The sequence below is a fragment of the Hyperolius riggenbachi genome, chromosome 5 (genome assembly GCF_040937935.1).
Source record: "Hyperolius riggenbachi isolate aHypRig1 chromosome 5, aHypRig1.pri, whole genome shotgun sequence".
Lineage (NCBI taxonomy): Eukaryota > Metazoa > Chordata > Amphibia > Anura > Hyperoliidae > Hyperolius > Hyperolius riggenbachi.
Genome location: NC_090650.1, coordinates 435,100,844 through 435,125,053, shown reverse-complemented (window position 1 = coordinate 435,125,053; position 24,210 = coordinate 435,100,844). Strand labels below are relative to the sequence as shown.

At 43.9% G+C, this 24,210-nt stretch overlaps 1 pseudogene; it reads right to left on the bottom strand.

The window, feature by feature from the left end:
- Positions 1-14,618: 14,618 nt before the first annotated feature.
- Positions 14,619-24,210, bottom strand: part of LOC137519228 (E3 ubiquitin/ISG15 ligase TRIM25-like) — a 48,021-nt pseudogene continuing 38,429 nt past the window's right edge.

The following is a 24,210-nucleotide window of genomic DNA, read 5'->3' as shown; positions in this document are numbered from 1 at the left end:
TATAGAGGTTGCCATATTTATGTCCTTTAAAACAATACCAGTTGTCTGGCAATCCCCCTGATCCTCTGCCTGTAACACTTTTAGCCATAGCCCCTGAACAAGCATGCAGATCAGATGTTTCTGATTGAAGTGTGACTGGATTAGCTACATACATGTTTCAGGTGTGTGATTCAGACACTATTCCAGCCGAAGAGATCACCTGGTATTGTTAAAAAAAGGAAATAAATATGGCAGCCTCCATATCCTCTCAGTTCAGGTGTTTGATAAATAGGTGGCGAATAATAATAATGGCTCTCAGAAGCCATTTTCTGCTAGGAAAGTGTTTTATAGCTATAATTTCTTATCAGTGAGGGTCACACTGTAGTCACTTCCTGTCTGAGTCAGGACTGAGTCGGCCACTTACATACCTGATATTTAACTCCTTCAGGCAGAGAAAGAAAAAAAAGAACACAGCATAGTTATTAGTGTGCAAGGCACTGTACATACCCATGTCTATGTCATCATGTCACATGTCACCTCGGGTATCATTTAAAGAGAACCTGAACTGAAAAAAAGTCAAAATAACCAGACACAGGCCATACTTACCTCCTGTATAGTCTACTCCTCAATCTTTCTCCTCTCCTGCATCCCATTTGTCCACTGTGATGAATGGAATTCTCCATCCTCCATTTTAGAAATGGCCATTACCCCTAACAACTTCCTGGTCAGCAAACTGTTAAACTGTAAGATCACCCACTTGAGCCACAGGGAAATATGGACATTACCTTGCACATTCAGTTGTAATTGACAGCTGCTGATTTATAACTGACAGCAACTGGTATATTTCAGTTCTGACAAAAATCTTGTCAGAACTGGAAGGGATCACTGTCAGAAGAAAATGGTGAGCTTCTGAGAAGAACTGATGGTGAGGTTAGTATGTAATATTCATTTGCAGCTACGTCATGTGTTTATTTTAAATAATTTTACTCGCTGCAGGTTCACTTTAAGGACGAGTCAGTCTCGTACATACAAGCCTGACTCGTTAATTAAAAACTGACAACAATGGCCCTTTTACTGACAGCAACATTTCTATATGTTCTTTTGTACAGCGAAATGAGCTTTCACTGCAAGGGAGACTCCAGGTAAACAAGCATCTGATCCTGTGGGCCATATGCAATTCACTTTGTCACCGGAGTTTTCTCCTAAGAGCTATTTCATCTTCAATTTAAAATAATTTTACAGCACTTTTCAACTAAAAAAAAAAATGAAATAAAATCGAAAAAAATAGGTGAAAAAAGGACTTTCAAAATAATTTTGAGTATGTTCTTGCTTTCTGGTGGCTTAAAAGGCATTTTATTGACAAGTTTAAAAATATTGCCTGGGAGAAAACTCAGGAGAAAAAGTAAACTGCATATGGCCCTGTGTGTCAATTACACCTTCTGCATTCAGGGAGATTCTCAACATGTTCATACTATTTTTTGAGTGTATGGTTTAAAAAAAAAGTGTTTTTTAAATTAATATCATATTAGTATGAACTGCATACTTTGTGTAGCATGGTAAATATCCACAAGGTGGCAGCACAGAATCACTTTTCTCACTTTTCCCAAAAACAGTTTGCATTTAAAAATAAATAAATAAATAAATAAAAAATCAGTAAAATATTAATTCAGCCTCTTATGTTTGATGTGTATAATGTATTATTATTATCAAACCATTTATAAAACGTCAAAATATTATACTGTACTGTACAATAGATAGGGGAGACATTAAACAGTGTTACACAGAGACATTATAGCGTTCATCAATGATACACAATATAGATATGTAACAAAGAAGGGACAAGTAGTATAATATTACTGCTATGGGGCGCCTAGTTTCTTCGGTGAGTGACGTGCACCAAAACCATCTGATTCGGACAGGGAGCCAGTGAAAGGACTCATCAGGGGGCCCTGATGAGTTGTTTTACAACGTAACGCGTAGGGCGGAGCTACGGAGGGGACCTGAGGAGTTGTTTTACAACGTAACGCGTAGGGCGGAGCTACGGAGGGGCCCTGAGGAGTTGTTTTACAACGTAATGCGTAGGGCAGAGCTACGGAGGGCCCCTGATGAGTTGTTTTACAACGTAACGCGTAGGGCAGAGCTACGGAGGGGCCCTGATGAGTTGTTTTACAATGTAACGTGTAGGGCGGAGCTACGGAGGGGCCCTGATGAGTTGTTTTACAACGTAACGCGTAGGGCGGAGCTATGGAGAGACAACATCACGCAGCGCCAGCTGGACGCGGCCTGTGCTGCAACAACTACAAGCGGTGTGCTGTCCAGTTTTACGCTGTACGCATGGTGAGTGGCGGTAGTGTATAGTATACACTCCAGTATCCGTTTAGCTCGGCCGCACACTATGAACCCTGTAACAATACAAAGGGCATTTGTACAGTGCAATTTTAGGTTTTTGCCACCTAGTTGCCAGACTGGTCGGCACTTTTAAAGGTGTAAGCCTATATATTTTTTAATAAAAAAGACACTTTTACGCTATGGATGGTCCCTTCTTGTACTTCTAGACGACTGTGAACAGCTGGAGGTTGCCAGGTGGAGGTGGTGGGGTGGCCATATACCCCAGAGGCGATTTCGGGCCGGTTTGGGCCGCATCCTATGGTGAGTTGCTCTATGAAGAGGGAGACCCTGTGATGTATTTATGAAATGAACTGTTGAGCGCTACCTGGAAACTTTCCTTTATCTATTTTAATTAACATTACTAATGTAACTTAATGACAGTATGTTTGTTTAGGCTGGAGTTCCCCTTTAAGGCAACCTAAAAAAAAAAAGTGTTTTACTCACCTGGGGCTTCCACCAGCCCCCCCCCCTGCAGCTGTCCGGTGCCCACGCAGACTCGCTGTCCCCCGCCGGCAGCCACTTCCATTTTTGGTGACAGGCGCCGACTGGCCTGCGAACGTGAGTGATTCTTTGCGTTCCTGGCCACAATAGCGCCCTCTATACTACTATTGCGGCCAGGAACGCAAAGAATCACTCGTGTTCCCAGGACTGTCGGTGCCTGTTGGCGAAACCAGAAGTGGCTGCCGGCAGGGCCAGGAGCATCGGAGCGAGACTGCGTGGGCACCAGACAGCTGCAGAGGGCTGCTGGAAGCCCCAGGTGAGTAAAACTCCTTTTTTTAGGTTGCCTTAAGTGCCCCTTTAAGTAGTGGCAAATTTTGGCAACCTTACAGTAGTGCAAGTGGCAGGACCTGGAAGTGGGGGCTAAAGGAGAGTGCTGAGTCGAGGGTGAAACCCAGGCAGCAAGTCTGAGGGACAGGGAACATGGAGGCGTTTTTAATGAGAATAGAGAGGTCAAGGAGAGGGCTTGAGGAACGGGGTGGGAAAATCATGAGTTTAGTCTTCTCCAGGTTGAGATTCTAAAATATGTCAGACATCCAGGTGGAAATGACAAGCAGAAAAGTAGAGATTTTCCAAAGTGCAGGTGGAGAAATCAGGGGTATGGAGGTAGGATTTGGGTGCCATCAGCATAGAGGTGGTAGTTGAGGCCAAATGAGGAGATGAGTTTGCCAAGGGAGCAGCCAGAGAGGTAGGAAGAGAACCAGGCAAGGGCTGAGTCGCACATACCAATTGAGTTTAGGGTTTGGATCAGGAGGGGATGGTCAACGGTATCAAAGGCAGAAGAAAGGTCCAAGAGAGGAATGCAATAGTGGTTGTTTGTTGGTGACCTTAGTGAGTGCTGTTTCTGTGGAGTGGGCAGGGCAGGATCCAGATTAAAGGGGGTCAAAAAAGGCATTAGTGTTGAGAAATTGGGACAGATTGTAAACCAGACACTTGAGGAGTTTGGGGGCGAAAGGAAAAAAGAAATGAGGTGGTTACTGGATGGCATGGACGGATCAGATTATGTTTTTTTCGGTAATGGGTGGACGATGGCCTGCTTGAAGGCAGAGGGTAAAATTCCAGTTGAGAGGTTAAAAGGAGTGGTTAGTGCCAGGAAGGGGAAAAGCACATCTGAGGGGAAAGGGTCCAGCAGGGAGGTATTGGCAGGTAAAAATATGATAAGAGCGGCAACCTCATCTAGTCTGGTGGGGTGGAGGGAAGAAAGGGGATTAGAGGGAAGAAAGCCAGGAGCGTGAGGGTGGAGATGGGGCAAACTTTGTGTAAAGTTGATGAGGGAGAGGTGGTAATGAGCAGCAGCTGGGTTGGGGCAGGACAGATTCTGAGGAAGGAGATGAGGATATTGGGGTTGAGGTTGTGGAGATCTCTCTGCCAGGGGTAGGCAGAGGGTGGGAAGAGAGGGCTGTGGAGAGGACATTTTTTTTTACTTGTTACCACTATTCCTCTTTGCTATTAACGGCTAAATTTGACAACAACAAATTACGAATGGATTATGCAAAATCAATTGAATTTCAAAATTGTGATTACGCCGAAATATAATTGATAATTTTTCCATCAGCTCAGCATCAGGAAGGAGCAGGCAGATACAAGATGACAAAAACACACTCACAGGAACAAGCTGCAGTATTACAGCACTAATAATACTCACCAGTGCTGTATTATTTCAGCTTGTTCCTTTCAGTGGGTTTTCTTGTCATCTTGCATCTGCCTGCTCCTTGTGGATGCTGAGCTTGGCCTGTCTGACTACCCCATCTGTTCCTGACCTCTGCCTGTCTGAAAATCTGTTGTTGCCAAACCTTTGCCTGTCTGAGGACCTGTCTTGTTGCCAACCTCTGTCTCAAGATCTACTCTGTTGCTGATACTTGCCTGCTCTTGTAGGGGCTGGTGCTGAGTACTTTATGCAGAGAAATGCTATCTTTGACAGACTCTCTCAAGATATTACAGTCTGGACCTGCCCTTTTAGAAGGTTGAATCGATTCTTTGGCAACCACCAACGACCCACAGTCAGACCAGGCTGTGGCTGCCCGGCTCCAGTGGTCCCGGTATCTGATGTTCCGTTGTTTGAACTGCCTGCGGCGGCCGCATCTTCTCCAGAACCCGGTGTCTTCCCAGATTCAGGCTTTGTAGCAGGTGCTCTTTATCAGCTGCCTCAGCAGAGTTTAAAGTGGCCACTAATGATTCAATTTGCTAATCATTTAAGACCGATTTTTCGTATGAACGTTAGAAAATGATTGTTTGGGACCACTAATGCACAAAAATCTCCTATTCAATCCATTCAGATTAATGAAATCGATCCAAAAGTTGGATCGATTTCTTAATTTGATTGGAATGGTTAGGCGATTTTTGTCCATTAGTGGTCCCAAACAATCATTTCCAATCATTCATATGAAGAATAATTCGTAATTGATTGTTCAGAAAATTGTATAGTTAGTGGCCACCTTTAATGAAACGGATGATGTAGCTTTAAGGCTCATACACACATCAGACCATAGTCTTTGGAAAATGAAAGATCACAGACCAATTTTACCCCCTTCCATGTAGTATGAGAGCCATACCTACACAGTCTATTCTATGGAGCTGCACTCCCCATCAGACAGAAATCTTTGCAAGATGCTGCACACACAGATGCTGTACACATTCAACAGATCAGTATCTGCAAAAGATCTGTTCCTGAAAAATGCATTCATAGTCTATGAGATCTGCAGATCCTCATACACACCTTGTTTAACAGACATTAATCTGCAGATCAGATCCACCAGGATGGATTTTCCGATCTGCAGAGGATTGTCTGATCTGCAGATGAATGTCAGTTAAACAAGGTGTGTATGATGATCTGCAGATCTCATAGACTATCATTGCAATTTGCAGGAACGGATCTTTGGCAGGAACAGATCTTTTGCAGATACTGATCTTTTGTGTCTGTAAAGCATGTGTGTGTGCAGCATCTTGCAAAGATTTTTTTCTGATGGGGAGTTCAGCTCCATAGAATAGACTGTGTAGAGTATGGCTCTTATACTACATGGATGGGGGTAAGATTGGTCTGTGATCTTTCATTTTCCAAAGACTATAGTCTGATGTACATATGAGCCTTTAGAGTCTTGAATGAGGTTTCAGCACTGCCAGGTAACAGCCTGTCCACAATGCATCAACATTTACATGTCTGTGTTCATCACTTTCATATAAAACTGAACTGGGTCTATCATGTCTCACTGCAGCCAAAATCAACATTTTCTTTTCAATAAAGTTTGACAATTTGTAGAAAAAATTAGAACAAGACAAGAACAAGTTTCTGGTTGCATTACCAGCGTAGATTCATAAACAGTAAGAAGAAAAGTTAGAGGAAACATCCGAGCATCAAGAAGAAAGAAAAAAAAAAAAAAAAAAAAGAATCTACTTAACCAGGGCTTCCTCCAGCCCCTGGCAGATGTCCTGTGGCCTCAAGCAGCTCCGCATCTACTGCACCTGCGCAAGCACTGCTGGTGATTGCGCTCACTTGGTCTGGAGCATTCTGCGCAGGAGTCACCAGAATGGACCCCGGGCCACCGGCTGGAAGCAGAGCTGCGGCGAGGGTACAGGACGGCTGCCAGGGGCTGGAGGAAGCCCCAGCTACGTAGATCTTTTTTTGATCCTCGGACATTCCCTTTAACCACTTCAGACGTTTTATCACCATATGCATTTTCACCTCCCATTCATTCGCCAATAACTTTATCACTAATTGTCACAATGAATTGGTCTATATCTTATTTGTTCCACCACCAATTCCAAAACCTTTCTTTGGGGGGTACATTTTGCTAAGAATTATTTTTTTCTAAATGCATTTTAACAGGAATATTAAGGAAAAAAAATGGAAAAAAAATAATTTCTCAGTTTTCGGCCATTATAGCTTTAAAATAATATATGCTACCATAATTAAAACACACACATTTTATTTGCCCATTTGTCTCGGTTATTACACCATTTCAATTTTGTCCCTATCACAATGTATGGTGCCAATATTTTATTTGGAAATAAAGGTGCATTTTTTTCAGTTTTACGTCCATCACTATTTACAAGCTTATAATTTAATAAAATATTAGTAATATTTCCTCTTGACATGCATATTAAAAAAGATCAGACCCGTTAACTATGTTTTTTTTTTTAATTGTACATTTTTTTTATTTATTTTTTTTAGTTAAACATTTTATTTGGGTATTTTTCAGGTGAGGGAGGTAAACAGTTAATTTTAAATGTAATTTACTGCATTTTGTGTGAAAAAAAAAAAAAGTAAGTACATGTAGTTTTACTATTAGGCCACAGTCATTTTTTTTTTATTCCCATCCTAAAAAAAAAACACTTTCTCCTTATACTTCCTGTAAACGAGAGTGCTTGCTTACAGGAAATGAGGAGAAAGCGATTTTTTTTTCTCAGAAAGACCACGGCTTCTGATAAGAAGCTGTCAGTCTTTCTACCGGGGACTTAGATCAATTAATGGGAACTATGTTCACATTCATTGATCTCCGGGCTAACTGAGATGGCACAGGAGCGCGCAGGCGTGTGCAGCAGTAGCCTTTTGGACGTGACAGTCACGTCCAAAAGGCTAAAATGGTTAAGTAATCCATGTCAGTTAAGGTGCCCACAGGGGCGTGTACCTGGGGAAACTGTGCCTATGGCAAACACTGGGGGGAAGCGCTTAGTCACCTATACTTATGTAATGTCCTAACTAGAGGCGATGTGCCTGGATATATATTTTTTTCTTGTTACTGACCCCTGTGGCTAGGGTCTAATTCAGTGCACTCCCTCCCCTGTATGTGTTTGTCAGCATGCACAAAGTTTATGCTGGTGTATGTGCATGGTGCACATGGACACATAACGTTAGCTCCCTTGTGCAATTGGTAAGATGCACTGTCTGTCCCAGGAGAGGACGTCAGTATGTGTGCTCCTATTCCATTGATAGGTTTGATGCAATGAATGTGTTTGCATGTCTGCACTATGCATGTTACAGGGCCAGAGTTAGGACACCTATGTTTACCTGGGTACTTCTGCGCAGTATAGGTGACTAAGCATAAGAATGCATTCTTCTGTGAACTAAAACCCTGGCTTTTAACTTAGCTGTAGGGATAACAGTTGTGCCTGGATGAGTGAATCTGTGAATGCATTTGTTTGAACATTTGCATGCGAGAGTGTGAAGGGTTAATTGATTTATACATTGTACTAGGGACATTTTTTAAACTTTGCAATAACCGGAACAAATGGGCAAATAAAATGTGTGGCTTTTATCCGCAGTAGAACATTTTATTTTAACACTATAATGGCAAAAAACTAAGAAATGATGAATTTTTTCAACTTTTTTCTTATTACTCTAATTAAAATGCGTTTAGAATAAAATAATTCTTGGCATACTGTACCTCCCAAAAAAAGCCTAATTGGTGGTGAAAAAAAACATATAGATCATTTCGTTGTGATTAGTAGTGATTAAGATATTGGCGAAAGAATGGGAGGAGCACTGAAAGGTGAAAATTGCTCTGGTCCTACAGGGGTAAAAACCCCTCAGTGGTCAAGTGGTTAAATAGGTTGGCGGCAGCGGAACACATCGGGGAAACCTGGAAATCCCAGCGACATACTTCCTGTCCAGCAGAGAGTATGTCACTGGGCGAGGGGCGTGCAGGGGGTGGTGCTATGCATATGACAGTTGGCGCACTCTGCCGCAGGGTCATAGGTTAGGCATTTTGCGGGTTGCGATGTGAAGGGGGAGGGGCATCACACAGCAGATGCACAGGCCAGGTGCAACACCGGCCTATATGAAATTATCAAATTGGATTGTCGTTCGGGCCAAAAAAAAAAAAAAAAAATGTTAGATATATCCAATGCATCCAATTGTGCAACGTTTGCTCCCAGCCTCGCTGTTCTCCGGTAAGCAAAGATAAGGGGACAGTAAGGTCATTTTTCAGTTTTCTATTACAATTCTCTATGCTTGGATTCAATAAAGCAACCTGGCCAGTGTTTTTTATGGTATTTTCACTTTTTCCATTTATTTTTGAAAAAAAAAAAAAAAAATCAGTCGAGTAAACTGTAATAAGAAATCAAAATCAACACAAACCCAAAAAAATGTCTGCAAAAACTTTGCATATTTGTAATAAAGCAAACTGGGCTTCCCGTGCCTCACAGCAACCAGAATCTAAACCAGATTCCCCACTATAGTCTGTGATGGGACAGCTGACAATAAGGCTACAATAAAGGGGCACTATGGCGAAAAATTGTAAAATTTAAAATTTGTGCAAACATATCCAAATAAGAAGTATGTTTTTTCCAGAGTAAAATGAGCCATAAATTTTTCTCCTATGTTGCTGTCACTTACAGTAGGTAGCAGAAATCTGACAGAAGCGACAGGTTTTGGACTAGTCCATCTCTTCATGGGGGATTCTCAGGGATTTATTGATTTTCAAAAGCACTTAGGGCTCGTTTCCACTATCGCGAATCTGCATGCGTCCAACGCATGCAGATCTGCACATGTAATACAAGTGGATGGGCCTGTTTCCACTGTAACGTTGTTGAGGTGCGTTTTTTTCAGCGTGAAAAAAACGCACAAAAGAGCCAACGATTTCGCCTGCGTCGGGAATCCGTGCGAATCGCCGCTAATGTATTTAATAGTAAAAACGCATGCGTTTGTTACATGCGTTTTTACCCGCAATTTCGCGTGTGATTTCGCACCTTTTTCAATTTTATTTAGCCCTGGCAGTGTCATGGTTAATTTCGCATGGCACCCTGCCATGCGAAATCGCATGCGAAATCGCGGGTAAAAACGCATGTGGAAACGCATCCGCATGCGTTTTTACAAGCGTCGGAATGCGGCCGAAATCGCGTCGCAACAGTGGGAACGAGCCCTTAGTGAATGGCAGTTGCTCTGTCCAACTGCCAAAAAAACTGTAGTGAGCAGGGAAGCTGGCCAGCATCATTGCTTAAATACTTTTTAGGGGACATCTTTATGCGGAATAAAAGCCTTGCGAAGAATCCCCTATGAAGAGATGGACTAGTCCAAAACCTGTCACTTCTGTTAGATCTCTACTACCTACTGTAAGTTACAACAACATAGGAGAAAAGTAATTTATGGCTCATTTTACTCAGGGGGGGGGGGGGGGGGGGATTCTTATTTGTCTATGTTTGCTCATATTTTACATTTCACAATTGTTCGCCATAGTGCCCCTTTAAAGAGAACCTGTACTGAGTAAAAATATTTAAAATAAACACATGAGGTAACTTCAAATGAACATTGCATAGTTACCTTGCCATCAGTTCCTCTCAGAAGCTCAGCATTTTCTTCTGACAATAATCCCATCCAGTTCTGACAACATTTTGTCAGATCTGAAATATATCAGTTGCTGTCAGTAAAATATCAGTTGCTGTCAGTTACAGCTGAGAGGAGAACTGATGTGTCCATGTTTCCCTATGGCTCAAGTGGGCGATGTTACAGTTTAACTGTGTGCTGACCAGAAAGCTGTTATGGGTAATGGCTATTTTCAAAATGGAGGACAGAAAATTCCCTTGATCACAGTGAACAAATAGGACGCAGGACAGGAGAAAGACACTGAGGAGTAGACTACATGGAAGGTAAGTATGACTTGTGTATGTCTATTTTGACTTTTATTTTCAGTACAGGTTTTCTTTAAAGGACAATCAATCATATACAAATTATTCCAAGTTGATGTAAGATTGTGCAAATGTATGCAAATTTATCCAGCTTGTAAATGGGGCAATCAAAGCATATCAAGGTGGAATGCCATTGGCCCATTTTCAAGCTGCTACATTTGCATAATCTTGCATCAACTCAGAGTTATTTGCATCTCATTGACCATACCTAGTCTACATACAGTACATAGATCGTATGTTACTTTCATTCTCTCCATATATTGATAACAAGAATATTTAACTCACAGAAAAATAAACGGACCAGAAATATAATCATTAGAAACAACCAAGAAGGAATCTCACAATGCAATGAAACAGTTACCGTCATTTTCCTGAGCTGTAGAAAAATGGACAACATAAATCCTCCTGGATTGGAGGGTCACATCCCTCATGTGGGTCATATTGGAATATATCGGGGCTGATGTGTAATTGCAGTAATATGTAGTAGAAATACAGCGCTGAATTCTCGCTATTTATTAAGGCACAGTGTGAGTTGCGTTGGAATCCCTGTGAACACACTAAAGCAATAGATTGGAAGCGTCGCATCACCCGTTATACCATTGAGTTATACAGTGAAGCATAGAGTCGATGAAAAGTATGCTTCACTGCCTCTGTTAGCTTGTGTGTTATACGTAACACAGCACATTCAGTGCATGGAGATACTGTAATCCATTGGGATGAAAACAAAAATGACACTTTTATACGATTGGCTCTCCCAATCCACAATTGCTATATTTATAATGTGGGGATCAGACTCCTCATCACTTTATTACCAAACGGCTTCACCACTCTACATGACTAGCGGGTAAGATAGAGAACAGGGACGTTTGGATTAGAGGCTTATTGGCAGGCTTGCCGCAGATACACAATCGCTTCTGGTGATCAGTAACGGCCGGGGCTGACAATTCACATTTAGGCCTTGTTCACATCTAAAATTGTTGATGCCAGCGTTTGTTTTTTTGCGCAATATTTTTTAGCGCCTGCGCTGTTATTTGTTTATAAAGCGCTTTTCTAAGCACTTTTGCAGAGCAATTTGGTTTTTTTTGCACTTCATGACGCAAGTCAGGAAGTGAACTCTTTGACCCGGAAGTGTATGTATTTATTCATGAAAGCGCTCAGGTAATCGCTATACAAAGAGCTTTTTCAAGCATTTTGCAATTTCCCTATACCTTCCATTGAGGCAAATCGCCCCAAAAATGGTACAGGCAGCGCTTTGCTGAGCAGATCAGAATCGAAGCGGTCAAATGTGAACTCTCATATGGAATCATTGCACAAGTGCTTTTAGGGCGAATTTCAAAATCGATGGTGCAAAAAAAAAAAAAAAAAAAAGGCAAAAAACACGCCCTCAGTTTGAACACACCCTCAGGACTCGTTGACACAGGAGGCGCTTTTGAAGATTTTTTTTAAGTGCTGGCGATTTTTCCAAATCGCCCTGAAAGCGCTGTTGCAATGATTCTCTAAGCGTTCACATCTGAGCAGTTAATTTCGGATCCGCTCAGAAATGCAGTGCATGGACCATTTTTGACCCAGTTTAAAAACGAAAAAGAAAAATGGAGGTATCTTACTTCAATGACGAAATCTCTGTAAACTTACAAAAGATTTTTATTTGAGCACAGGCAACGCGTTCCTCAAGAGAGGCTCCCTATGCTACATGATTTCTGTCATTTGGCACTGTATTGGCCTGAGGAAGCGGGCTCAGACCCACGAAACGCGTTGCCTGTGCTCAAATAAAAATCTTTTGTAAGTTTACAGAGATTTCATCATTGAGGTAAGATACCTCATTTCTCTTTTTCAGTTTTAAACTGGTTTTAAAAGCTTTTATTCAAATCAGGGCGCCTCTTTCCCTTGTTGTACTTTTTCAGAGCGGTTTTGTAAATCACTCCCTGGCGCAAGTCAGGAAATGAACTCTGACTCTGAAAAGAATAAATACAATTTATTCCTAAAAACTCGAACGCAATCGCTGTACAACGATTTTGTGAGCGTTTTCCTATACCTTCCATTATAGCCAAAACGCCGCAATAATGGTACAGGCAACGCTTTGCTGAGCGATTGGAAAAGAACAGCTCAGATGTGAACTCTCTCATAGGGAATCATTGCACAAGCGTTTTGTGGGCGATTTTAATATCTGCCTGTGCTTGAAAAAAGGCGGAAAGCGCCCCTAGTGTGAACGGGCCCTTAGATGAGTTGTCTTTTCTTTTTATTTTCACTTCAGACTCCCTAGAGGGCCCTTTCACACTAGGGGCGTTTTCCATCTTTTTTCAAGCGCAGGCGATTTTTAAAAATCGCCAACTAGTAAAATAATTCCCCATGAGAGATTTCACAGCTAAAAGGTTCGTTTTTGATGCGCTCAGTACCATTTTTGGGGTGTTTTTGCTATAATAGAAGGTATAAGAAAACAAACAATCGATTTGTGCAGCGATTGCATTCACGTTTAAGAATAAATACTTTGTTTTTATTCTTTTCCAGGTCAAAGAGTTCACTTCCTGTCTTGTGTCAGAGTGAATTACAAAACAGCTTAAAAAAGTGCTTAGAAAACGCTTTTTACAAAAATGCAGTGTGCAGTGGAGCGTCAGGAAGGAAAAAAAAAGCAAAAAAAAAAAGCTTGCGTTTCGTTTTTAGGTGTGAATGGGGCCGGAATGTGGTGATCAGATTGTGAAAAGTACAAAACGCTAAACTGTTATCAGATCATCTCCCTCTATAAACAGGTCCCTCAATATTTCTACAAAGTAATTAATGTCGGCTTTATAATAAATTGCTCTTTCACACTAGAGCCCTTTTCCTGCGTTTCGATGACAACCAAGGTAAAATTAAGTCCATAGACTTATTTTACCTTTCACACCCGACGCTGCGTTTCGGTGCGTTGCGGTTCAACGCAACCGGGAACGCTGAACCGCTGGGAGCCGGCATTTTCCTGTCTGATTAATTACTACCGCCGCTAATCAGCGTCGCACTGCTACATCCTGAAGACATGCCGAAGGCTAGTCAGCGCGTGCAGGAAACGGCTCATGCGTGCGTTGTGAAAGAGCCCTTAGTGAAACTAAACTGGGGCTTTCAAAAATCCAGCCCAGATTTCCAGGATTATTTATGTTGTCCATAATTCTCAGTTTCATAAAAAATTAGAAAATAAACCAAAATATTCTGATATCGCCAATCCCGAACTACTCCTAAACAGGGCCGGCCCTAGACTTTTTGCCGCCTGAGGCAAATTTTGAAAAAATTGCCGCGTTGCAGGAAGTGACGTCAGTGGAGCGCATGCTGGATCGAGGAAGAGGCGAGTCCTCCCCGCCTGTGCCTCTTACGAGTAGCGGCTGCTTCTAAACTATTTAAGGCTGGAGGGGAGCGCAGATCGGGGGACCCAGGCGAGGGTGGGGGGGGTCCGACCCCCCTCCCCGCCGCTAGGCCCAATACCCCCGTCCTGCCCGCTACCCCCTCCAGCTCGGCGGCCGGCTCCCCGCACCCACGGACGGGCGGGTGCCGCCCCTAGAAATGTGCCGCCTGAGGCAAAAGTTTCACCCCGCCTCATGAGCGGGCCGGCCCTGCTCCTAAATTCTCTACTATCAGATAACGTATGGAAAAGTAAACAACAATTGATAAACTAGATCAAGTGTAATTTATGCCCAGAAACCACTATTTATATAATAGAGCCAAGTGCATAGCTCACAACAGCCCCTCTTTTGAGAGGACAGTCCCTCTTTGGGAGCCCTGTCCCTCTTTCCTCCTCATTTGTCCCTCTTTCAGGACTGTCCCTCTTTCCATGTAAATATATTTCTCTACTAAATGTGTTTGACTATAAACTTTATATTGATCTATTACTAATTGTAAAATGTTAATATGAAGGAAAATGAACCAGGATAGAAAGGACCAGTGTGGTTTGAATTATAAATTTACATATTTTTCTTATGACATCTTTATGGTATGCGTGACTAGGGGTGTGGCAGGGGCGTGGCTTAAGTGTCCCTCTTTCTCATCTCAAAATGTTGGGAGGTATGCAAGTGTGTTCACAGCCCAAAATCTGCACAACCCTGAACACTGTATTACACGCTGGCTGAATATGTTACCAAACAGATTGCTATGAATTGATCATCTACAATGCAGTATTACATCTATGGAGTGCCCCATCCCCCACATAACTTTATAGAGCCCAGCCCTACCCATAATGCAGCATGGAGGGGCTCAGTGAAGTTTGCAGTGAAGGTGTGGAGGAGTCTGATCGGGACACACAGATCATAAAAGGACAGCTGCCCGGCCTCATAATCCAGATATATCCCGACTCTGTTACTGGAGACATTGTGAGGTAACCAGATACTATTACTGTCATGTCGCACTTTATACTGATTATTAAACCTGTACAGACACCAGGACTTATTATATCCAATCCCTGCCTGCCATTGTCTCCTGTCTATACTGGGGTAACACATTCCTACATTCCACCACTCTGATTTACTGGCATCCACTTCCCAGTAATGTCGTCCTGAGGAGAAACTCTGTCTGCTGATCATCTGAGGGTATCTCTGAAATCTCTCTGGTGTTTCTGGGCGATTCTGGCTGATATCTGAGCTGGATACAATTTTCATGTCATCTGATATATGTAGATAATTATGAGCTGTGTTTATATCCAGTAATATGTCTGTAGCTTCCTGTATGATGCAGCCTCCAGTTACCCCGGCTATTATATCAGATAACCCTGTGTGTAATGTGTGTGAGATGAGAGCCACATCCAGATCCCGCCCATCATGTCTCTCTCTGTCCTCCTTATCCCCCTCCTCAGTGTCACACAAGGCACCTGTGTGTGATTCCTGTAAGACAGTCAGTGGGTCAGTCATGTTACACAGCTCCTCAATGTGACACATCTTCCTGGACAGCTCGGCCTTCTTTATTTCCAGCTGCTGAATGAAATCAGCCAATGCCAGAGAAAGCTGCTCCTCCTGCCTGGAGACCTCTCTCAGGACTCTCTTCTCCAGGTCGTCCAGCTGTCTCCTGAGGTCTCTAAACAGGCCAGTGACTCTCTCTGTTACACCAGATGACTTTTCATGGACTTTTCTTTTGTTCTCCTGCAGGCTCTGGACTTCTTTCTCAGTCTCCTCTGTCTTAGTGATCAGTTCCTGCAGATCATTTCTTAGCGTCTGTTTCTTCTTCTCAGAGGCCTCATCCAACATCTCCACCTTGTGTCCCTGGTGGTCTCCGGCCAAACTGCAGGACACACAGATACAGGCAGCATCTGCAAGGCAGTAATACTCCAATATCTTCTTATGGACGGAGCATTTCCTGTTCTCCAGGGAAGTGGTGGGGTCACACAAGACGTGTTCTGGTGACTTGCTGTGGACTCTCAGGTGATTGTCACACAGAGATGCTTCACACATCAGACAGGACATAACAGCCGGTACAGGAGAGTGAATACAGTAAGTACAGAAGACTCCAGTCTCTTCCTGATCTGGCTGAGCAGAGCGGAAACTCCCCACAATGTTACACAATGTTATGTTCCTCTGCAGTGCCGGCCGTTCCTGAAACTCTTCTCTGCAGTCAGGACAGGAATAAACTCCAGCCCCCTCCTGCGTATCCAACACCTGATCTATACAGAGCCGGCAGAAGTTGTGTCCACATCTCAGGGTCACAGGATCTGTATAAATGCTCAGACAGATGGAACAGTCCAGCTCCTTCCTCAGATCAGCAGACGCCATGATTCCTGACAGCAGAGAAGAGAAATGAGTGAAAGTTGTATACGGGGTGTGGCTGGTCTAATGCTGGGAATACACGGGTCGATTAGCCACCGGATCAACTCCCGCTGCATCCCCGCGGATTGATTACCGCTCGTCCCCGCCGGTTGCTCCTTAGCTGCTCGATTTCCTGCCATTGTCCGCCGGCGGGGATCGAGCGGGCGTGGGTCGAGCAGCGTGATCAGACCAGCTGAATATTATCAGCTGGCCGGATCAGCTGCTCGATACACGGGACAGAAACGTACCGTGTATCTCCAGCATTATGTCTTTTCTATCTACAGCAACCTTTGGAATCTGACAGAAAAAAAACTCCCTAAGCTCACGTAAGCTTGACAATACATACCTACAGAGATGGAGAAACGTGTCAAATAAAACTTGAAAAAAGATAGGAGTATGGTGATTGGCACGCATCATATTTTAACAAGCTTTACATACAACAAACACTTTAAATAAGAACACAAATGAAAATAACATGGGCAAATAATAAAAGAGGAGTACGTTATTCTGCTTTAAAGGAACACTAGCGTGAAAAAAGTAGGCAGTTCAAATCTGACAGAACAGACAGGTTGTGGGCCAGGCCATCTCCTCATGGGGGATTCTCTGGGTTTTCTTTGTTTTCAACAGCATTTCCTGAACAGCAGTTTAACTGCCAAAACAGTAAGATACCAGCCGGCCTCCCTACCCACTTGCACACTATTTTGTCAGTTACACTTTGCAACTGCTGTTCAGGAAATGCTGTTGAAAACAAAGAAAACCCTGAGAATCCCCCATGAGGAGATGGCCTGGCCCACAACCTGTCTGTTCTGTCAGATTTGAACTGCCTACTTTTTTCGCGATAGTGGTCCTTTAAACACCGATTTCTGCAGCGACATTCCTCCTTAGACCCAGTCTGTGCACAGTATGGCTGAGATGGTGAAATCCTCAGGCAGTTTTACTCTTCAATAAAATTTAGAAGTTGAATTCAATGCTGTAGTTTACTTCAGAGAGGGCAATGCAAAGGATATTGGCACAATTCATTTTTTCTCCCGAGTTTTCTCCCAGGTGACATTTTAAATGACAGTACTACAGCAAAGTCCCTGGTATCCGGCACCGGCGGGGATCGCCTGATATCTGTGCTTGCCAGTTGCTTGGGCCAAAAAGCCCAACCCCCACCCCAGGTGCAGGCAGAATACTCAGCAAGCTTCCACCCATCCTCCAGCGAGGTCCTGCATCATCTCGCGGGCTCCTAGCAGCTTTCCATGCACAGAGCCGGAGTGTCAGCTGACACGCATCGGGTCATGTGACACGCTGACTTGCCACTAGGAGCCCGAGGTGATGCAAGACATCGCTGGAGGCTCGATAAGTATTTTGTGGCCAGGCAACCCACCACAACAACCTGAGACAAGGGTCCCATTAACCTTTCAGACATGCCGGTTAATTGAGACTACCAGTTGCCTGAATTCCAGATAACGGGGACTTTGCTGGTTTTTTTCCCAACTATTGAGTGATTTTTCAATTGTTAAGCACTAAAAAGTTATTTGAAAGAGAATGTGAAAATTATTTCCTAGGAGAAAAATTGCATTGCAGACGGGCCATTATCTCAGGAAGAAGATATTGACTTACGAAACCCTCTCTCTGTACTACACAACGGAAACTAACACCTCAGGAGGGAAAGCAGGGAGTGGCTAACTATAGCCCGTACTAATTATCATAGATCAGGAGGGGAAGCAGGGAGTGGCTAACTATAGCCCGTACTAATTATCATAGATCAGGAGGGAAAGCAGGGAGTGGCTAACTATAGCCCGTACTAATTATCATAGATCAGGAGGGAAAGCAGGGAGTGGCTAACTATAGCCCGTACTAATTATCATAGATCAGGAGGGAAAGCAGGGAGTGGCTAACTATAGCCCGTACTAATTATCATAGATCAGGAGGGAAAGCAGGGAGTGGCTAACTATAGCCCGTACTAATTATCATAGATCAGGAGGGGAAGCAGGGAGTGGCTAACTATAGCCCGTACTAATTATCATAGATCAGGAGGGGAAGCAGGGAGTGGCTAGCTATAGCCCGTACTAATTATCATAGATCAGGAGGGGAAGCAGGGAGTGGCTAGCTATAGCCCGTACTAATTATCATAGATCAGGAGGGGAAGCAGGGAGTGGCTAGCTATAGCCCGTACTAATTATCATAGATCAGGAGGGGAAGCAGGGAGTGGCTAGCTATAGCCCGTACTAATTATCATAGATCAGGAGGGGAAGCAGGGAGTGGCTAGCTATAGCCCGTACTAATTATCATAGATCAGGAGGGGAAGCAGGGAGTGGCTAGCTATAGCCCGTACTAATTATCATAGATCAGGAGGGGAAGCAGGGAGTGGCTAGCTATAGCCCGTACTAATTATCATAGATCAGGAGGGGAAGCAGGGAGTGGCTAACTATAGCCCGTACTAATTATCATAGATCAGGAGGGGAAGCAGGGAGTGGCTAACTATAGCCCGTACTAATTATCATAGATCAGGAGGGGAAGCAGGGAGTGGCTAACTATAGCCCGTACTAATTATCATAGATCAGGAGGGGAAGCAGGGAGTGGCTAACTATAGCCCGTACTAATTATCATAGATCAGGAGGGGAAGCAGGGAGTGGCTAACTATAGCCCGTACTAATTATCATAGATCAGGAGGGGAAGCAGGGAGTGGCTAACTATAGCCCGTACTAATTATCATAGATCAGGAGGGGAAGCAGGGAGTGGCTAACTATAGCCCGTACTAATTATCATAGATCAGGAGGGGAAGCAGGGAGTGGCTAACTATAGCCCGTACTAATTATCATAGATCAGGAGGGGAAGCAGGGAGTGGCTAACTATAGCCCGTACTAATTATCATAGATCAGGAGGGGAAGCAGGGAGTGGCTAACTATAGCCCGTACTAATTATCATAGATCAGGAGGGGAAGCAGGGAGTGGCTAACTATAGCCCGTACTAATTATCATAGATCAGGAGGGGAAGCAGGGAGTGGCTAACTATAGCCCGTACTAATTATCATAGATCAGGAGGGGAAGCAGGGAGTGGCTAACTATAGCCCGTACTAATTATCATAGATCAGGAGGGGAAGCAGGGAGTGGCTAACTATAGCCCGTACTAATTATCATAGATCAGGAGGGGAAGCAGGGAGTGGCTAACTATAGCCCGTACTAATTATCATAGATCAGGAGGGGAAGCAGGGAGTGGCTAACTATAGCCCGTACTAATTATCATAGATCAGGAGGGGAAGCAGGGAGTGGCTAACTATAGCCCGTACTAATTATCATAGATCAGGAGGGGAAGCAGGGAGTGGCTAACTATAGCCCGTACTAATTATCATAGATCAGGAGGGGAAGCAGGGAGTGGCTAACTATAGCCCGTACTAATTATCATTGATCAGGAGGGGAAGCAGGGAGTGGCTAACTATAGCCCGTACTAATTATCATAGATCAGGAGGGAAAGCAGGGAGTGGCTAACTATAGCCCGTACTAATTATCATAGATCAGGAGGGGAAGCAGGGAGTGGCTAACTATAGCCCGTACTAATTATCATAGATCAGGAGGGAAAGCAGGGAGTGGCTAACTATAGCCCGTACTAATTATCATAGATCAGGAGGGAAAGCAGGGAGTGGCTAACTATAGCCCGTACTAATTATCATAGATCAGGAGGGGAAGCAGGGAGTGGCTAACTATAGCCCGTACTAATTATCATAGATCAGGAGGGAAAGCAGGGAGTGGCTAACTATAGCCCGTACTAATTATCATAGATCAGGAGGGGAAGCAGGGAGTGGCTAACTATAGCCCGTACTAATTATCATAGATCAGGAGGGAAAGCAGGGAGTGGCTAACTATAGCCCGTACTAATTATCATAGATCAGGAGGGAAAGCAGGGAGTGGCTAACTATAGCCCGTACTAATTATCATAGATCAGGAGGGAAAGCAGGGAGTGGCTAACTATAGCCCGTACTAATTATCATAGATCAGGAGGGAAAGCAGGGAGTGGCTAACTATAGCCCGTACTAATTATCATAGATCAGGAGGGAAAGCAGGGAGTGGCTAACTATAGCCCGTACTAATTATCATAGATCAGGAGGGAAAGCAGGGAGTGGCTAACTATAGCCCGTACTAATTATCATAGATCAGGAGGGAAAGCAGGGAGTGGCTAACTATAGCCCGTACTAATTATCATAGATCAGGAGGGAAAGCAGGGAGTGGCTAACTATAGCCCGTACTAATTATCATAGATCAGGAGGGGAAGCAGGGAGTGGCTAACTATAGCCCGTACTAATTATCATAGATCAGGAGGGGAAGCAGGGAGTGGCTAACTATAGCCCGTACTAATTATCATAGATCAGGAGGGAAAGCAGGGAGTGGCTAACTATAGCCCGTACTAATTATCATAGATCAGGAGGGAAAGCAGGGAGTGGCTAACTATAGCCCGTACTAATTATCATAGATCAGGAGGGGAAGCAGGGAGTGGCTAACTATAGCCCGTACTAATTATCATAGATCAGGAGGGGAAGCAGGGAGTGGCTAACTATAGCCCGTACTAATTATCATAGATCAGGAGGGAAAGCAGGGAGTGGCTAACTATAGCCCGTACTAATTATCATAGATCAGGAGGGGGAAGCAGGGAGTGGCTAACTATAGCCCGTACTAATTATCATAGATCAGGAGGGGAAGCAGGGAGTGGCTAACTATAGCCCGTACTAATTATCATAGATCAGGAGGGGAAGCAGGGAGTGGCTAACTATAGCCCGTACTAATTATCATAGATCAGGAGGGGAAGCAGGGAGTGGCTAACTATAGCCCGTACTAATTATCATAGATCAGGAGGGGAAGCAGGGAGTGGCTAACTATAGCCCGTACTAATTATCATAGATCAGGAGGGGAAGCAGGGAGTGGCTAACTATAGCCCGTACTAATTATCATAGATCAGGAGGGGAAGCAGGGAGTGGCTAACTATAGCCCGTACTAATTATCATAAAACAGGAGGGGGAAACAGAGGAGCATACCAATACCTAGCATTCAATAAGCAGCAGTGGCAGCACCTATGTCGTTACAAAACCTTTAAAAAAAACATACCTCAAAAGAAACAAAAAAAAAAAAAAAAAAAAAAAATTCACATACATTTTTTTTTTTTTTTTTTTTTTTTTATTAATAAATAATAATGCTGGCAAGTTACAAAATCCTACTTGGCAATCTTTTTCACCAGAGCCCTTTATCAGCCGGGTTTCGGCTCCCGCCCCTTGCACAGAAAGTCTTTGGCTTCTCTAAGGCCTAGTGCACACCAGAGCGATTCGGCTGCGGTTTGCGATCCGCTTGCAGCTGCGGATACGCTTGGGTAATGTATTTCAATGGGCTGGTGCACACCAGAGCGGGAGGCGTTTTGCAGAAACGCATACTCCCGGGCTGCTGCAGATTTTGGATTGCGGAGGCGTTTCTGCCTCAATGTTAAGTATAAGAAAAACGCAAACCGCTCTGAAAAACGGCACTTCAGAGCGGTTTGCCAGGCGGTTTTTGTTACAGTAGCTGTTCAGTAACAGCTTTACTGTAGCAATACATGCAATCTACTACACCAAAACTGCTACACAAAACCGCAAAATGCTAGCTGAAACGCTGCAGAAAAATAAGAAAAGGCGTTTCAAAATCTGCTAGCATTTTGCGGATCTGCTAGCGGTTTTTGGTGTGCACCAGGCCTTACTTCACATGTAGAAAGGCCAATCGCATCCTGTGCAAGGGGGCAGAGCTATGGTAGTGCCAGGTGGGTATTACTTACCAGCATTTCCATACCTCTTTGTTGCCTTAGTTACACGCTTTAACGTGATGAAAGTCCTGCGACTAAACTTCTTGTAACTATTCCTGGGTGTTACAGACTCGGGATACTGCACAGGGGGCGAGAGGAACGGAGAAAGTAAGCACATCGGAGAATGGAGGGGACATCAGGGTGCAAGGAGGAGGATAGGAGGGGAGCACTAGACTGCCAGAGGTTTAGGGGAGGCACGATCTGTGGCGGCACATGCAGACCATAAGACCAGAAAAATATGGTAGTATAATGTAACCATTTTAGCCGCACGGATGAGAGTCTCATGTCTGTGGCTGCTACAGCTGTAGGGATGCGAGACTCCCGTCTGTGCACTTTGCTGGGGTGTGCACGGGATCGCGATGGTCACAGAGACCAGGGGGATTGGTGGCAGGGAACAAAAGTCCCCTGAGCCAAACCATGCTTGTGCAGCAAGAATAATCACAGTTTTTGTTAAAAAATAGTGATCATTCTCATTAGATGTAGGAAACGTGCGCAGGATTTTTCCGCTAAGCACTCCCGCTCACTCCCACCGCCTGTTAGAGGGGAGATGAATGGGAACGCAGTTCCCTTTTACTAATCTCAGTCCCCGTGTAAATGATCGCTGGCATCAATGAGATGACGCGGTCATTAGTAACTTCCGACATATTATGTCCACGCATTACTTCCTATTTGCGTACTTAAAGTATGCTAATAGGAAATAATGTGCGAGGACATCTTGTAGCCAAATAGTAAATTACACCTACATACACACATACATACATACATACATGGTGGGCCATTTATATGGATACACCTTAATAAAATGGGATTGTTTGGGGATATTAAACTTCCTGTTTGTGGCACATTAGTATATGTAAGGGGGGAAAACTTTTCAAGAGGGGGGGGGGGACCATGGTGGCCATTTTGAATCCAACTTTGTTTTTTTCAATAGGAAGAGGGTCATGTGACACAAACATACTGGGAATTTCACAAGAAAAACAATGGTGTGCTTGGTTTTAACGTAACTTTATTCTTTCATGAGTTATTTACAAGTTTCTGACCACTTATAAAATGTGTTTAAATGTGCTGCCCATTGTGTTGGATTGTCAATGCACCCCTCTTCTCCCACTCTTCACACACTGATAGCAACACCGCAGGAGAAATGCTAGCACAGGCTTCCAGTATCCGTACCCTCTTCTCCCACACTGATAGCAACACCGCAGGAGAAATGCCAGCACAGGCTTCCAGTATCCGTACCCTCTTCTCCCACACTGATAGCAACACCGCAGGAGAAATGCCAGCACAGGCTTCCAGTATCCGTACCCTCTTCTCCCACACTGATAGCAACACCGCAGGAGAAATGCCAGCACAGGCTTCCAGTATCCGTAGTTTCAGGTGCTGCACATCTCGTATCTTCACAGCATAGACAATTGCCTTCAGATGACCCCAAAGATAAAAGTCTAAGGGGGTCAGATCGGGAGACCGTGGGGGCCATTCAACTGGCCCATGACAACCAATCCACTTTCCAGGAAACTGTTCATCTAGGAATGCTCGGACCTGACATCCATAATGTGGTGGTGCACCATCTTGCTGGAAAAACTCAGGGACCGTGCCAGCTTCAGTGCATAAAGAGGGAATCATCATGTAGCATTTTCGCATATCCAGTGGCCTTGAGGTTTCCATTGATGAGGTTTCCTTAGACTTATCTTTGGGTCATCTGAAGGCAATTGTCTATGCTGTGAAGATACAAGATGTGCAGCACCTGAAACTACGGATACTGGAAGCCTGTGCTGGCATTTCTCCTGCGGTGTTGCTATCAGTGTGGGAAGAGAGGGAGAAGAGGATTGCATTGACAATCCAACACAATGGGCAGCACCTTAAACACATTTTATAAGTGGTCAGAAACTTGTAAATAACTCATGAAAGAATAAAGTTATGTTAAAACCAAGCACACCATTTTTTTCTTGTGAAATTCCCAATAAGTTTGATGTGTCACATGACCCTCTTCCTATTGAAAAAACAAAAGTTGGAATCAAAATGACCGACTTCAAAATGGCCACCATGGTCACCACCCATCTTGAAAAGTTTCCCCCTTACATATACTAATGTGCCACGTTAGTGCGCCTGTAACGCTCCCCCAACGCACAGCAATGTAACACAATTGGGCTGTTCACACTGCCCACGTTGCGTTACA